The sequence below is a fragment of the Geotrypetes seraphini genome, chromosome 1 (assembly GCF_902459505.1).
Source record: "Geotrypetes seraphini chromosome 1, aGeoSer1.1, whole genome shotgun sequence".
Taxonomy (NCBI): domain Eukaryota; kingdom Metazoa; phylum Chordata; class Amphibia; order Gymnophiona; family Dermophiidae; genus Geotrypetes; species Geotrypetes seraphini.
Window position 1 is genome coordinate 178,131,712 of NC_047084.1, and position 13,895 is coordinate 178,145,606.

A 13,895-nucleotide genomic window follows, 5' to 3' on the forward strand; every position below is an offset into this window, starting at 1 on the left:
CTTATGTATGTGTGTTCCTCTTATTTGAACACTGGATGGGAACTGCCTTATTTTCACTGATTAATTTGCTTTTCTTGTGTAGAGTACATGGGAAGCACTTGCTGATTTTCCTTTGGACACTGTGCAGTTTTACTTAACCTTTTCAACTATTCTTCTAAGCCTTTTCTCCATGATCAAACAAATTGATGGAATTAGATGTGCAACTAAGAAGCTTTAGTACAGCATTGTTCATGTCAAAGTTTTCTAGAACTTTCTGCCAATCTTGTTTCCTTTTCTCAGTTGTTTCCAGGACAGTAGCTTTGTAAACAAGTTCTTCTGCAACACTCTGACCTTGTTTCAACAGCTTCTGGTTCAATGTCACTGTTGTGAGCAGCTTCTGTAGCAGCATCATAACTGTCTGAAGAATTTGGTGTGTGGTAGAATACTTCAGTTGTCCTTGTTAGGCCACACATAACTGCTTCTCCAGTTTCTTTGTCTTCACAGTTTTCCTTAGCGGTTACGACAACACATTCTGGTGGAATTAAAGCCAAACCAATCTCCTCTCCATTGAAACTTTCATTTATAATTAGCTGTTGCATTGTGCAGAACTTCTTACAAGGCATTATTCCACAAAATGTAGAGCAAAGTAGTACATTTTCATGATCACTGATGACAAGTACTGGAAGTAGGGCAGCAACCTAGTGGCTATTACACTGGCTGCAGAACGAGGGGCACTGGGCTTGAAGCCCACTGCAGCTCCTTGTGCCTTCTTGTGCCACTTAACTGTCCGTTGCCCCAGGTACAAATTAAGTGCCTGAATATAATATGTACAGTGGCGTAGTAAGAGGTGGGGGGCGGTCTGCCCCAGATGCCATCTTGGTGGGGGTGCCAGCACCCATCCTCCTCTTCTCTCCTTGCTCATTCCTAACACCCCGCCGCCACGCATCTGCGCTCCTTCCCATGTACAGCTTTCATTTACCCAGCATGAGCAGTATCGTGAACTAGCCGCTTGCATCGGTGTCGACTCTCTCTGATGTCACGTTCGGGTCCCGTACCTAGGAAGTGACATCAGAGGGAGAGATGACATGACGCACGGAAAAATTAAAGAGGTATGGGGGAAGGGAAGGGGACGCGTGCGCAGTAGGAGGGGGATAAGAACATAAGAATTGCTGCTGCTGGGTCAGACCAGTGGTCCATCGTGCCCAGCAGTCCGCTCACGCGGAGGCCCTTAGGTCAAAGACCTGTGCCCTAATTGAGTCTAGCTTTACATTCTAGTTCAGCAGAAACTTGTCTAACTTTGTCGTGAATCCCTGCAGGGTGTTTTCCCCTATAATAGCCTCCGGAAGAGCGTTCCAGTTTTCTACCACTCTCTAGGTGAAGAAGAACTTCCTTACATTTGTACGGAATCTATCTCCTTTTAACTTTAGATAGTGCCCTCTCGTTCTCTCTATCTTGGAGAGGGTGAACAACTGGTCTTTATCTACTAAGTCTATCCCAGCTAGATTACTGTAACGCTATCTATCTCAGCATAACAAAGACCTGCCTTCAAAGACTCCAACTTCATCCCTCTTGTCCCTTTATTATGGAATGCTTATAGATTCTCCTATGCAAAAGGCACCCAACAATTCAAACTCTCCCTTCCTTCAGTAAAAGGAATCAAAGGAGTCAAGAATTTCAGTCAATCCTTGGTTTTCAAATTTTCTCAACTATGGAAATAACTTCCTGTTATTTTAAGAGGTCCTGGTCCTTTTCAACTTTTTCGTAAATCTTTAAAAACTATTTTATTTGCCAGACACTTTGGAAACTAGTCATATTAATATTTTCTGATTGTTACTTTTTAAAGTATTTTTTATAGTTACTGTTAACCAAGTTGATCTCCTCTCAGGCTGAAGACCCGGTATATAAAGCTAAGTTTTAGTTTAGTTTAGTTTAGTTTAGTTTAGTCCCCTCTCAGTCTCCTCTTTTCAAGGGAGAAGAGGCCCAGTTTCTCCAATCTCTCACTGTACGGCAACTCCTCCAGCCCCTTAACCATTTTAGTCGCTCTTCTCTGGACCCTTTCGAGTAGTACCGTGTCCTTCTTCATGTACGGCGACCAGTGCTGGACGCAGTATTTCAGGTGGGGGGATCGGGAAGAAGTGGGGGGGGGGGAACAGAGAAAAGGATGGGGGGAGGGTACCACTGCCTCGGGTGCCTTTCACCCTCGCTACGCTACTGAATATGCATACTGCTTTGATTGTAGCCACAGAAAGGTGTATCAGATCCCATTCCTTTCCCGTTATAAAATCAGTATGATAGCCTAAGCAAACTGGATATAATTTTAAGAACTATAGAACAGGTACGTCTATCAATAGTTAATGACTGTGCATGATGGTGATACAGAAGACATTGTTGGATATATTAAAAAGTATGCTTTTTGTTCTAGTGTTGTTAAAGCATTAGGAAAATGTATGAGCATGCAGTAGAAAGCCACAGATTCTAAAAAAACTGAAACCACTGAGATTGTCAATCAGATGATCACACTACAGGACTTTTTTTTTTTTAAGTGCCGCTTGCAGCCAGCATCCTAGGCTACATCGGTTTTCCATTCACTCTATTTCTAATTCATGGAGAACCGGGCAACTATAGACCTGTGAGTCTTACGTCTGTCCCCGGCAAGATGATTGAATCACTGATCAAGGATAGCATAGTTCAGCACTTGGACACACACGACTTGATGAAACCCAGTCAACATGGATTCAGGAAAGGGAAATCGTGTTTGACGAATTTACTCCAATTCTTTGAGACCGTGAACAAGCAAATTGATAGTGGAAAGCCGGTGGACATAATATACTTGGACTTCCAGAAAGCATTTGACAAAGTTCCACATGAAAGACTTCTCAGGAAACTACAAAGCCATGGCATAGAGGGAGATATACAAAGATGGATAGGCAGATGGCTGGAAAATAGGAAGCAGAGAGTGGGCATAAATGGGAAGTTCTCCGACTGGGAGAAAGTGACTAGTGGTGTACCCCAGGGCTCGGTACTTGGGCCGATCCTTTTTAATATTTATATCAATGATCTGGAAAACGGAACATCCAGTGAGATCATCAAGTTTGCAGACGACACAAAACTCTGCCGGGAAATCAGATCGCAGGAGGACAGTGAGGAACTCCAGAGCGATTTGTGTCGGTTAGAAAACTGGGCGGAGAAATGGCAGATGAAGTTCAATGTGGAGAAATGCAAGGTAATGCATTTAGGCAGTAAAAATAAGGAATACGAGTACAGAATGTCAGGTGCAACTCTGGGAAAAAGTGAACAAGAAAGGGATCTGGGTGTACTGATAGATAGGACCCTGAAGCCGTCGGCACAATGCGCGGCAGCGGCAAATAAGGCAAATAGAATGTTGGGCATGATAAAGAAAGGAATCTCGAGTAGATCGGAGAAAGTTATAATGCCGCTTTATAGGGCAATGGTCAGACCCCACTTGGAATACTGCGTCCAACATTGGTCTCCCTACCTAAAGAAGGATATAAAACTGCTGGAGAGGGTGCAGAGGCGAGCAACTAAACTAGTGAAGGGTATGGAGAAACTGGAATATGAGGATCGACTTAAAACACTGGGATTGTTCTCCCTTGAGAAAAGGAGACTGCGTGGGGATATGATCGAGACCTTCAAAATACTGAAAGAAATCGACAAAATAGAGCAGAGAAGATTATTTACATTGTCCAATTTGACACGGACAAGAGGACATAAAATGAAGCTAAGGGGGGGCAAGTTCAGGACTAATATCAGGAAGTTCTGCTTCACACAGAGAGTGGTTGACATCTGGAATACTCTCCCAGGGGAGATTATTGCAGAATCGACAGTCCTAGGCTTCAAGGGCAAACTAGATGCATATCTCCTTGAGAGAGGCATATAGAGATATGGTTGGCTATAGGGTAAGCCAGGTGTATACCTGGCAGGGCCTCCGCGTGTGCGGATCACCGGACTAGATGGACCGAAGGTCTGATCCGGAGATGGCGCTTCTTATGTTCTTATGTTCTTATGGCTAAACAATTATTATTGTGAGAGGCTTATTCAACCCATCAAACATTTTTATGTTACCAATATGACAGCAATTTTAATATAATATTAGATTTTGAACTTGTACATCTATAAATTCAAAAATAAGAAAAATCAATCAACAATGTAAACCACGTTCACATAATTCAATAACATCTATAAGATATCAAGGAACATCAACGCAGAGCATTAAGGGTCCTTTTACTAAACTCCGGTAAGCACCAACGCATGCTTATTGCAGCAAAAACGGGATTACTGCAGAGCACACTCAGGCGTCCCATGGTAAATTTTGCATGTATGCATGCTATCCATGTGCTACAAAATACAATTTATTTATCACTGGGCCTGATCTGTATTTTGCGCTAATTGGTTAGCAGTAACACAGCTACATTGCCACATGCTGATTAGCATATGGTCAATCTGACACAAAATCACTCTAGTGTATTCAATATTTATTAGATATCATATCAACTTATAATGAAACCAATGCTCAGAGACATGGAGGCAAAAACAAGGGGCGAACCCCAAGACTATCACCTCGCCACCCGATCATCGCTTTTTCAATATATTTCAGTTAATATTCAAAAATCTTCACTCAGCTGTGTACCCATAGGTTATCACTTTCTCATATAGAAATGATTCAAAAATGATTCAAAAGGCAGACTTATCTTAAATCAGGGAACCAAAATCATAGTGCAAAACATTATTTCAAAGGTGGAGATGTCTCAAAAAATTGAATTCATTTGAAGCTGTAAACAGCAGATATTCCTCCCTATACCGTTAAAACTGAGTGTATCTGTGCATGTTGTGCATGCCAAGTGCAGTCATGCTCCCACTGTAGAAGACTTTGCTCTTTGAAAAAACAATTTGTTCTATGAGAGAGCCATTATTATTAAATAATAAAAGATAATGTGATTGAAGTTACTGATATTTCTGGCACATGGAACAGATCTGATATGATTATAAGGACTAAGGAAATATATATATATATATATATATATATATACACTGTATATATCGTATTTTTCGGACCATAAGACGCACTGGACCATAAGATGCACCCACCTGTAGAGGAGGAAAAACCAAGAAAAAAGATTTGGTTCAGAATTTTTTTTTTCTTGGTTGTTCCTCCTCTACACGTAGGTGCGTCTTGTGGTCTGGTGCGTTTGGTGCTGGGAAGCCCAAAGCTGCTCAAAGCCTGAAGCTGCCAGAAGCCACCTGCAGCCACCCGCAGCCACCTAAAGCCCAAAGCCGCCCACAGCCCCCCAGTACCTTTTTTTAGTGGCGGTGGTCCAGCACGGTCTCCTGGATGGCTGCCTTTGTCTTAGAAGAGCGACGCACAACGCAGGAGCATGACCTTTGCGCTTCCTGCCTGGTCTCGTGCCACTCTGTGTGGAAAAAGTGTGTCTTATGGTCCGAAAAATATGATATATGTAAATATATATAAATAGGAGCAGCTGCTTGGATTCATGTTGCAGTGAGGGGGGAACGGGGGGGGGGGGTGGTTACAACCTAATAATAGCAAAAATTGGACACCCATAATATGGCCAGACTATCTAGCACACTTCACCATCTACTACCAAGAACACCAAAATAAGAAAATAAAAGACAACAGAATTACCAAAGAAACAAGAGGCGAAATAGACAATATCATATTCTGGCAAAAAATGGATAAAAAACTTCACAAAGAAAAACAAAACAAGTCCACAAAAATAGTTCCACAAAAATTTCACAACCAAGACAAAACCCTAGCTATCAACAGTACCTGAATAAATTAATGTAAACCGTTCTGAGCTCCCTTGGGAGAACGGTATAGAAAATTGAATAAATAAATAAACATCGAAGACGTACTAGACGAAATATACTCTAAAAGAGTGAAAAAAAATCATAGATAGTAGAAACTCCCCTTGGTTCACAGAACTACTATCACTAAAGATGGGAATGTAGGATCCTAGAAAGGAAATGGAATAAGCAGCAAATTGAAGATGGCAAAATCTCATGGAGAAAAAAGATCAACCACTACAAAACCCAAACTAGCCAAATGTAAGTATTATTCCGAACAAATCAGAAAAGGAAAACCAAGGGCTCCTTTTACCCCAACAGCAGCTGAACTGGCAACCTTTCTGAAAGCAAAAGTAGACCACATCAGAACTGACACTAACAAAAGAAACACAGCAAACTGCATAAAAGTACTAGGAAACAGCACAAAATTAAAAGAGAGGTAACACACATAATCACAGAAACAGAGTTAATAAGATTACTACCCAAATACACCATAACTCATTGCTCATTAGATGTCTGCCCAATTTTCCTATAAAAACTCCATAAAAAATTGGAGGGAAAGGAGAGAGAAATGTTGGACTGGGAGGGGAGGCCAGAAAGGAATAAGGGAGGGGAGATATTGGACTGCAGGGGGAAGAAGGGAGGAAGGGAGGGAGAAATTTTACACTGGGGGAGGAGAGATGATTCAAGGAAGGGAGAGATATCAGATTCCAGAGAAGAGTGATGGCAGGAGGGAGAGAAAGATGTCAGACCATTAGAAGGGGAAGGGGGAGGGAAGGATAGAGAGATGCTAGACCAAGGAATGGAAGGGAAGGAGGGGGAGAGAAATATGCCAGACTGTGAGAAGGAGAGAAGAGACATGCCAGGCCATGGGAAGGAGAGAAAGGAAGGAGAAAGATATGAAACCAGGGAAAGAGGAAAGATGTAAGACCAGGGAAGGAGAAAAGAGAGATTCCAGACAAGGGGAGGGGGGGAAGAACAGAAAGATGTCAGACCAAAAATAGGGGAGAAGGGAAGGAGGGGAGATAGATGGCAGATGGGCAGTGGTTTAGTAAAGTGGTGTGGGGGGGGAAGTCTGCCCCAGGCCCCATCTTCCTAAGGGGCAGGCACCCTCCTCCTCTCCACCCCACTCTTCTCCTTGCCTTCCCTTTACCTTTTTTACTTCCCTGGCGTAAGGCTGCTGCCTATGTTAGCATTGGCACTCTCTCTGATGTCACATCTGGGACCAGTACATAGGAAGTGATGTCAAGAAGTAAGCGGACACTGACATGGGCATGCTGCTCACACCAGAGAAGTTAAAACGTACAGGGAAAGGGAAGGGGGGAGGGGCGCCATTGCCCCAAGCACCGCCCACCCTTACTACACCACTGCAAATGGGAAGGGCAGAAGGGAAGGAGAGAGATGTTGGACTACGGGAAGAGGAAGAAGAGAGACATGCCAGACTATGAGAAGGAGAGAGGAAAGGTGTCAGATCATAGGAGGGGGAAGAGGGAAGACACAGATGTCAGATCATGGGAGGGGGAGAGAGAGGGAGGAGATGGTAAACAGGATGGAGGGGGAGGGGAAAGACAGAGGGAGGAGATAATACACTGTGATGGAGAGGAAGGTGAAAGATAGAGAAGATGGTGCACAGGGATGGAGGGGAAGGGGAAAGAGATGGAAGAAATGGTGTTTATGGATAGATAGGAATAGGAGAGAAGAAAGAGAGAGGATATTGTACATATAGATAGATGGGAAGGGAAGGAAATACATGGACAAGTAGATAGATTTTGAGAAGAAAGCAGAATAATGGAAGTTGAATGTTAAAAGTTAATGCCAAAGATTGGATGTACGACGGAAAGTGAAGGAGAGAAAAACAAAATAGATAAGAAGTCCCTGGAAACACAGTTAAGGGCAAAGATAGAAGGAACTGCAACCAATTACTGGGAAAAGATGATTAGAAACATTAAATCACCCATCAACAAGGGTAAGGAAAATGATTTTATTTTCAATGTAGCCACGTAGGGGTCCTTTTATCAAGGCATGGTAGGGGTTTAACGCAGGTAATACCGTGCGTTAAACCACCTGCCGCGCTAGCCGCTAACGCCTGCATTGAGCAGGTGTTAGTTTTTTAGCCGGCCGCGGGGGTTAGCGCGTGATGAAATGTCCGATGCGCTAACCCCGCTAGCGCGGCTTGATAAAAGGACCCCTTAAATGTGTCAGTTTTGAGAACGTATATCTCATATCTATATTTTGCACTATATTTGTTCATATTTCTGTAGCAGTTACTAAGGAGACATTGCATATTTTAAAGCCATCTGCCTTGTCCTTTCTGAAAAATAACTGAATATAAAATTTTCTCTGCATACAATGTGCTCTGTGTAGTTTAATGTTACCATTATATATTGTTAACAAGATTATATTGTGTTTATATGAAAAAATGAATGGAAGAAATGGCATTGCAATTAGTACTATTATTACAGAGATGGGGTCTGGGGCAGAGCTTGGGATGGTCTGGATCTTGGGCATGGTCTAGGATGGAGCCTTTGCCCCCCTCCCCCCCCCCCAACAATAAAAGAGTTCCGCTGCCTATGATTGCAGTTTTTTTCTGAAAGTTTTAGCTCATTTGCAAAATACTTTCATATTTTGTACTGAATGGTGATATATAAAAACTACAATATTCCTCAAACCATAGTTAGCATATTTCACCAGGTGACGTAATTCACTTTAGATAAGTCTGGTGGAATATGCTTTACCTTACAATAAAGTATGAAAGCATCATTGCCGAAAAGCATGAGTTTATAAGTTCCTACCTCAAAATATGGAGTCCGGTCAACTCTTATTATAATACAGACTGATGTCATTCGGTTACTGTGCTAGACTATAGTTACCAATATTAGAACGTATACACTTCTCCCTCTGTATTCGCGGTTATAGCTCATCTTTCACATTCCTATAGGGTATGGCTCCGGTCTCTCTTTGTGCTCTAAATACTGTGCACTATGTTGGCTGCAGATTGTGCTGACACTAGCCTGTTAGATACAACGTCACTTCAAAAAAACTTGTGGAACACACTATTCCCTTTTAAGAAGTAGGCTGATGTTAGACCCAAAGATTCATATACTTAATTCAAATTGAATTAGATTGATGACCAAGGATCTCAAGCGCTCGCAGTTGTAAGCTAACAGAACTAGTCTGGGCTCATAACTCATTAGCGAGCTATCATCGGTCCTTACATCTTTTTTTTATTCAATTTAAAGTATATGAGAAATTTTTCTTTTTATCAATTATTTATTCTATCCTATTTAATATCATACTTGTATAATACAATTCCTTAAATTCATTTTTATCCTTATTTCAGTTTTATAATGTAAACATGATGGTACTTAGCTCGGGTGTATGTTTTAATACCCGACCCTCTGACCGACGGAAGATCTCCGTTTCGCTCTCATTTGCAATAGGAGAGCTTCATCAGGACTATCCAGTTAGATAGGCATAGATCAGTCTGCTGTATCTATCGTATTGTTCGTCAACATTTTGAGATTCCTTACTTTGTACAGCTTATTTGCATCTTGCCTTCTTAACATTTCCTGGTTTCTTTGTTTTTTGTATTATTAAAATCAATAAAATCTTTGAACTGAAAAAAAACCACAGTTAGAGTTTGAATTAATTAAGAAATAGATTTTTATCTGTTTTTTTTACTACTGGATCTCCACTTTGTATGTAATTAAGAGGGCATTTTTCTAAACAATCCACCTAACTTCAAAGTCGGTTGGTACTTTGTACTACTTCTCAAAAGGAAGATTTGAAAATGGACAAGAGGATCCTTTTTAAGATTCTGATCTTAGCTTTCACGATTTTAACAAATAAAGTACCTTCAATTTTATCAAGAATATAAGTATGTTGGAACTTTGAAATCTGCTGATAAACTGGGAGTTTGTAGAAGCATTTCTTGTGTGGTTAAGTGTGGTCAGCCCTACTCAGCCTGAGATTTACATTTCAAGTTATGGGCCCCCATTTTTCATAATTTTTAGGGCTGCAGAAAAATTAAACATTTAACCGTAATTAATTGCATGATTAAAATGTTTAATCACAATCTTGCGATTAAAAGATGGCAGCCAGCATCTTATTTCTGCCTCGTCCTCTCTCACCTCTCCTCCCCTTCTGTTCCCCTAGTCCAACATCTCTCCCACTCTCCTCCCCCCTCTCCTCTATGGGCATCTTCTCCCTTCTTTGTTCCATCACCTATACATGCAATATGCAACAGCATGTGTCCTCTCCTATTCTGCCCTGCCCTACCCCCCCCCCCCCCCTTCCATCTATGTCTGCCCTCTCTCTTCCCCTCATGTTAAAACAGAGGGCTCATCTGTTAGCAGGAGTGGAGCAGGCAGACAGCTGCAGCAGTCTGAGTCTTCCATAGGTGAGTCCATGCTGGGTGGCCTAGGGGTGGAGAAAGGCTGCAGAATCTGGCATTGAGACAGCTGTTCCTGTGTTCAGAAGAGCCAGCCTTCTGCCTGCCACTGATGCCAGTGTTAATTGCGATTCAATATTTTAGTGGTATTTTAAAATGTAGAACTGTTATGCGGCAGAAAGTGTGCCTTGAATGTAGTATGATAACTTATACTTGCTGTAAATGAAAGTATGTAATTTACACACATAAAGGCGTGATTAAACTAGTCAACAAAGACAGAGGAATTGTGATAATGGACCAACCAAAATATATGGAAGCCGTTCTTAGGCAACTTCATAATGACAAGTTTTTACCTGAAATTGAAAAAAAAGATCTCACTCCGGTAAATGTTTTGTCCCTTGTTCAGAATGGTGAACTTTTTTTTTTTTTAACATTAAAAAAGAGATTTTCTAGAGGTTAGACATCTTTGAACATCCATTATGTACAGTATATGCTGCCAAAAATACACAAATCCCTTGAAAATCCACCAGGCAACTAATAGTTTCACTGACAGATTCAGTACAAGAGGGTGCTGAAAAGTTCTCAGCCCAGCCAAGAAGAAAATGACTGGAAAACAATGTCAAAAAAACCCCATAACATTTTGTTTCTGCAAATTGGGCACTCAACAAAATAAGAGAGCACTCTTTTCAGCTACAGTAGCAAAATAACGCTCAGAATTTAGAAAGCTGATTGGTTCAGCTAAGAACGTTTCAGGCGACGTTTGTACCGTTAAATGAACTAGACATTGTTAAAGTTTTTTAAAAAATATACCTCTATACTGTACCATCCATTTTCAATTCCATTTTCAGTTTGTAGATTAAGGTATGTCATAATCTCCACACATACTAACTTTACCTACATTCCGCCCAAATTTCACCCCTGTGCATGCCATTATCAAGCCGCGCTAGCGGTTTAACGCACGAAATAGTGCGTGCTAAACCCCCGGCCGCGCTCGCCGCTACCGCCTCCTCTTGAGCAGGCGGTAGTTTTTGGCCAGCGCAGGGGTTAAGCGCGTGATGAAAAGTCGCACGCGTTAACCCCGCTAGCACGGCTTGATAAAAGGAGCCCTAAAAGCCATCATGTCACGGGCACATTTTTATGCCAGTTGGAACCTTAATAAGAGCTCAACTGAGACTTATGTGGCCGCACACCTACAGGAATGCATTTGTAAATTTAACTCCTTGATGTTCAGTGAACAGCCACTTGCAATAAACTGTAAAGGTGTCTTGGCACACACTTTGCTCTTGTGGTATAGCTTTAGAATGCCTCAGACGAGGATACGGATCACAACGGAGACGTTTAAGGTCTCGTCAAAGGAATGCGCTCTACCTTCTCTGTGGGAGAGACACTCTCCGGACAACGATAAAACCTCAGTACTGTAATAAGGAAAGGAATAAGGTAAGGAAGGTGGATCGCCCTGGTTATTTCATTAGTGTTATTTTTGGACATTAGCATTCCTACCCCAGCATCCACACCCTGCCTTACCAGCCCCCACCTCAGACACAGTCTCTCTTTCCCTCTCCCTCTCTCTTGTCTGTCTCTCTCTCTCTCACACACACACATTCACACACTGAAACCAAAGCAAAGGAACAGCTGGACTGAAGCCAAACGACTTCAACTCAGCTTCCTTGGCCAGGAGGCTTTTATTCTTCGGAGTCGGTCAGAACTTGGGAGAGCGTCTCTCCACCGCTGCAGCAGAAGTGGGTGGAATTCTGGAGCCCCCCCCCCCCCCCAGCTGTCTCTTCGTTTCCTCTCTTACGTTCTTCTGTAAAACCATGCCGAGTTCACTTTAAGGAGCGCATCAAGAAGGCTGCCCGGAGTGACGGACTTTGCCAGCCAGAGATTATACGCCTGCTCCTTCGGCGCTTGACATCTTTAGTTCACCGGTAAGTTATTCTGTTGAATTCCGAGACAAGCTCTTTGGATAGTTTATCGCAGCGGAGTGGAGAAAGCACTCGTTCCCGCAACGCAGAAGGAGTGATCTGTGAGTCAAATAAATGACATTTCAAGAAGTTTGCCTTGCTGGGGGGGGGGGAGGCAAAGTAGTGATATCAGAGCATTGTTTTCTGACAGCCTGTAGTGCATTTCTGTGCTTCAAGTGAGAGCCTAATTGTTGCTACAGTAGTTTCAGAGTTTTCTTAGACATCTTTGTAGAAAAGGTGCTGTTAGTTGTTTCTGGGAGGGACTCGGTCTTATTGACGGAATTCATGCAGTGGGTTATTGGTGCTGTCAGAGAGAAGCATATTCTGTAGATGTTTGTGTCTGTCAAAATCCCCTGACATAGGGCATGAGTTGTGGTTTTTTTTTTTTTTTTTTTTTTACACCTGTTGCCGCACTTACAAAACTGAAACCAGAAGCCCGCTTGTTTTTCTCTGTAAGTTTTGGTTCTTTTCAATTTGATTTATGGAATAGCAAACAAATCTTTTATTTACTATGTGAAGTCTAGTGGAAGATGCATATGCGAAGCATTGAGCCAGCAAACACGGAACTTGATACTCACAAGTGGAAAGGAATGCATTGTTGATGGCCAGGGCTGCAATAGAAGATGACAGAGAAAATGTGGAGTTAGCATTTGTTTATCCCCTTTAGTAAACCAGCATCACCGAATATACAACGTCTTTCAGCACTCTAAAAATTGCGGTCTAACCTTTCAAACCCCCCCCTCTTTTTTTTTTTTTATTTTTTTAGTCTCTGTTTTTTTTTTTTAGTCTCTGTTTTTTTCTTAGTCTCTGTTTTTTTCTTAATGTCTTGACTTTCATAGCTTCAGCCTGGTCACTGGTACACAGCATAGAGAGAACAGTGTTTGCCAATCAGTGTGCTATGGCACTCCAGTGTGTCTTCCGATCTGTTCAGGTGCGGCATAGAGAAAAAAGTCACCGTTGCCTGATACTCAGGCTGGACCGGCACATGGAATCTGCTCTTAGCTCATCACAGCACCAAGTTTCTAGTCCTGGCTCTTAACCCTTTAATTTGCAGATGGTGAAACGGCTGCTTTACGTAACTTGATGTTGGACGAGATCAACAGTCCCAAGTAACAGGCATTTGGAGATGCAGATCTCCCATAAGAGCCATAGAAGACACATGTTGCTTCTGAGCATCGATGCCAAATAAATGGTTAAACTTGCAGGAGCTCCTTCTGTACTTACACGTTTTCTTCCTAGACATAGCATGAGCCCCGGAGTGTGGTAATTAATAGGCAGCATGGAGAGCATGGATAATAATAATAATTTTATTCTTATATACCGCCATACCAAAAAAGTTCTAGGCAGATAGTCAAGGCCTGCCTTGTGCAGCACACACACTTGAGGCTAAGTTCTATATATGGCCCCCAAGAAAGCACTAATCTGTGGATAGGCAAATGGCTGGAGAACAGAAAGCAGAGAGTGGGCATAAATGGGAAGTTCTCAGACTGGAAGAAAGTGACTAGCGGTGTGCCCATCTTATTTAATATTTTCATCAATGACTTAGAAGAAGGAACATCCAGTGAGATCATCAAGTTTGCAAACGACACAAAGCTATGCTGGGCAATCAGATCGCAGAAGGATAGCGAGGTACTCCAGAGTGACTTGTGTCAGTTAGAGAAATGGGAGGAGAAATGGCAAATGAAGTTTAATGTGGAAAAGTGCAAAGTAATGGATTTAGGCAGAAAGAACAAGGAACACGA

At 42.1% G+C, this 13,895-nt stretch overlaps 1 protein-coding gene across 3 annotated transcripts in view; it reads left to right on the top strand.

The window, feature by feature from the left end:
• The window catches only part of PALLD (palladin, cytoskeletal associated protein), a 792,721-nt gene that overhangs the window by 276,970 nt on the left and 501,856 nt on the right, over nt 1-13,895 (top strand). Inside the window, exon 1 of one of the 3 annotated variants that reach the window (XM_033942063.1) lies at nt 11,946-12,117. The exons of the other annotated variants lie outside the window; for them this stretch is intronic. The gene's annotated coding sequence lies outside the window, so the exon portion shown is untranslated. Of the gene's footprint in view, nt 1-11,945; nt 12,118-13,895 lie in introns of those variants that run through there. 3 annotated transcript variants of the gene reach the window in all.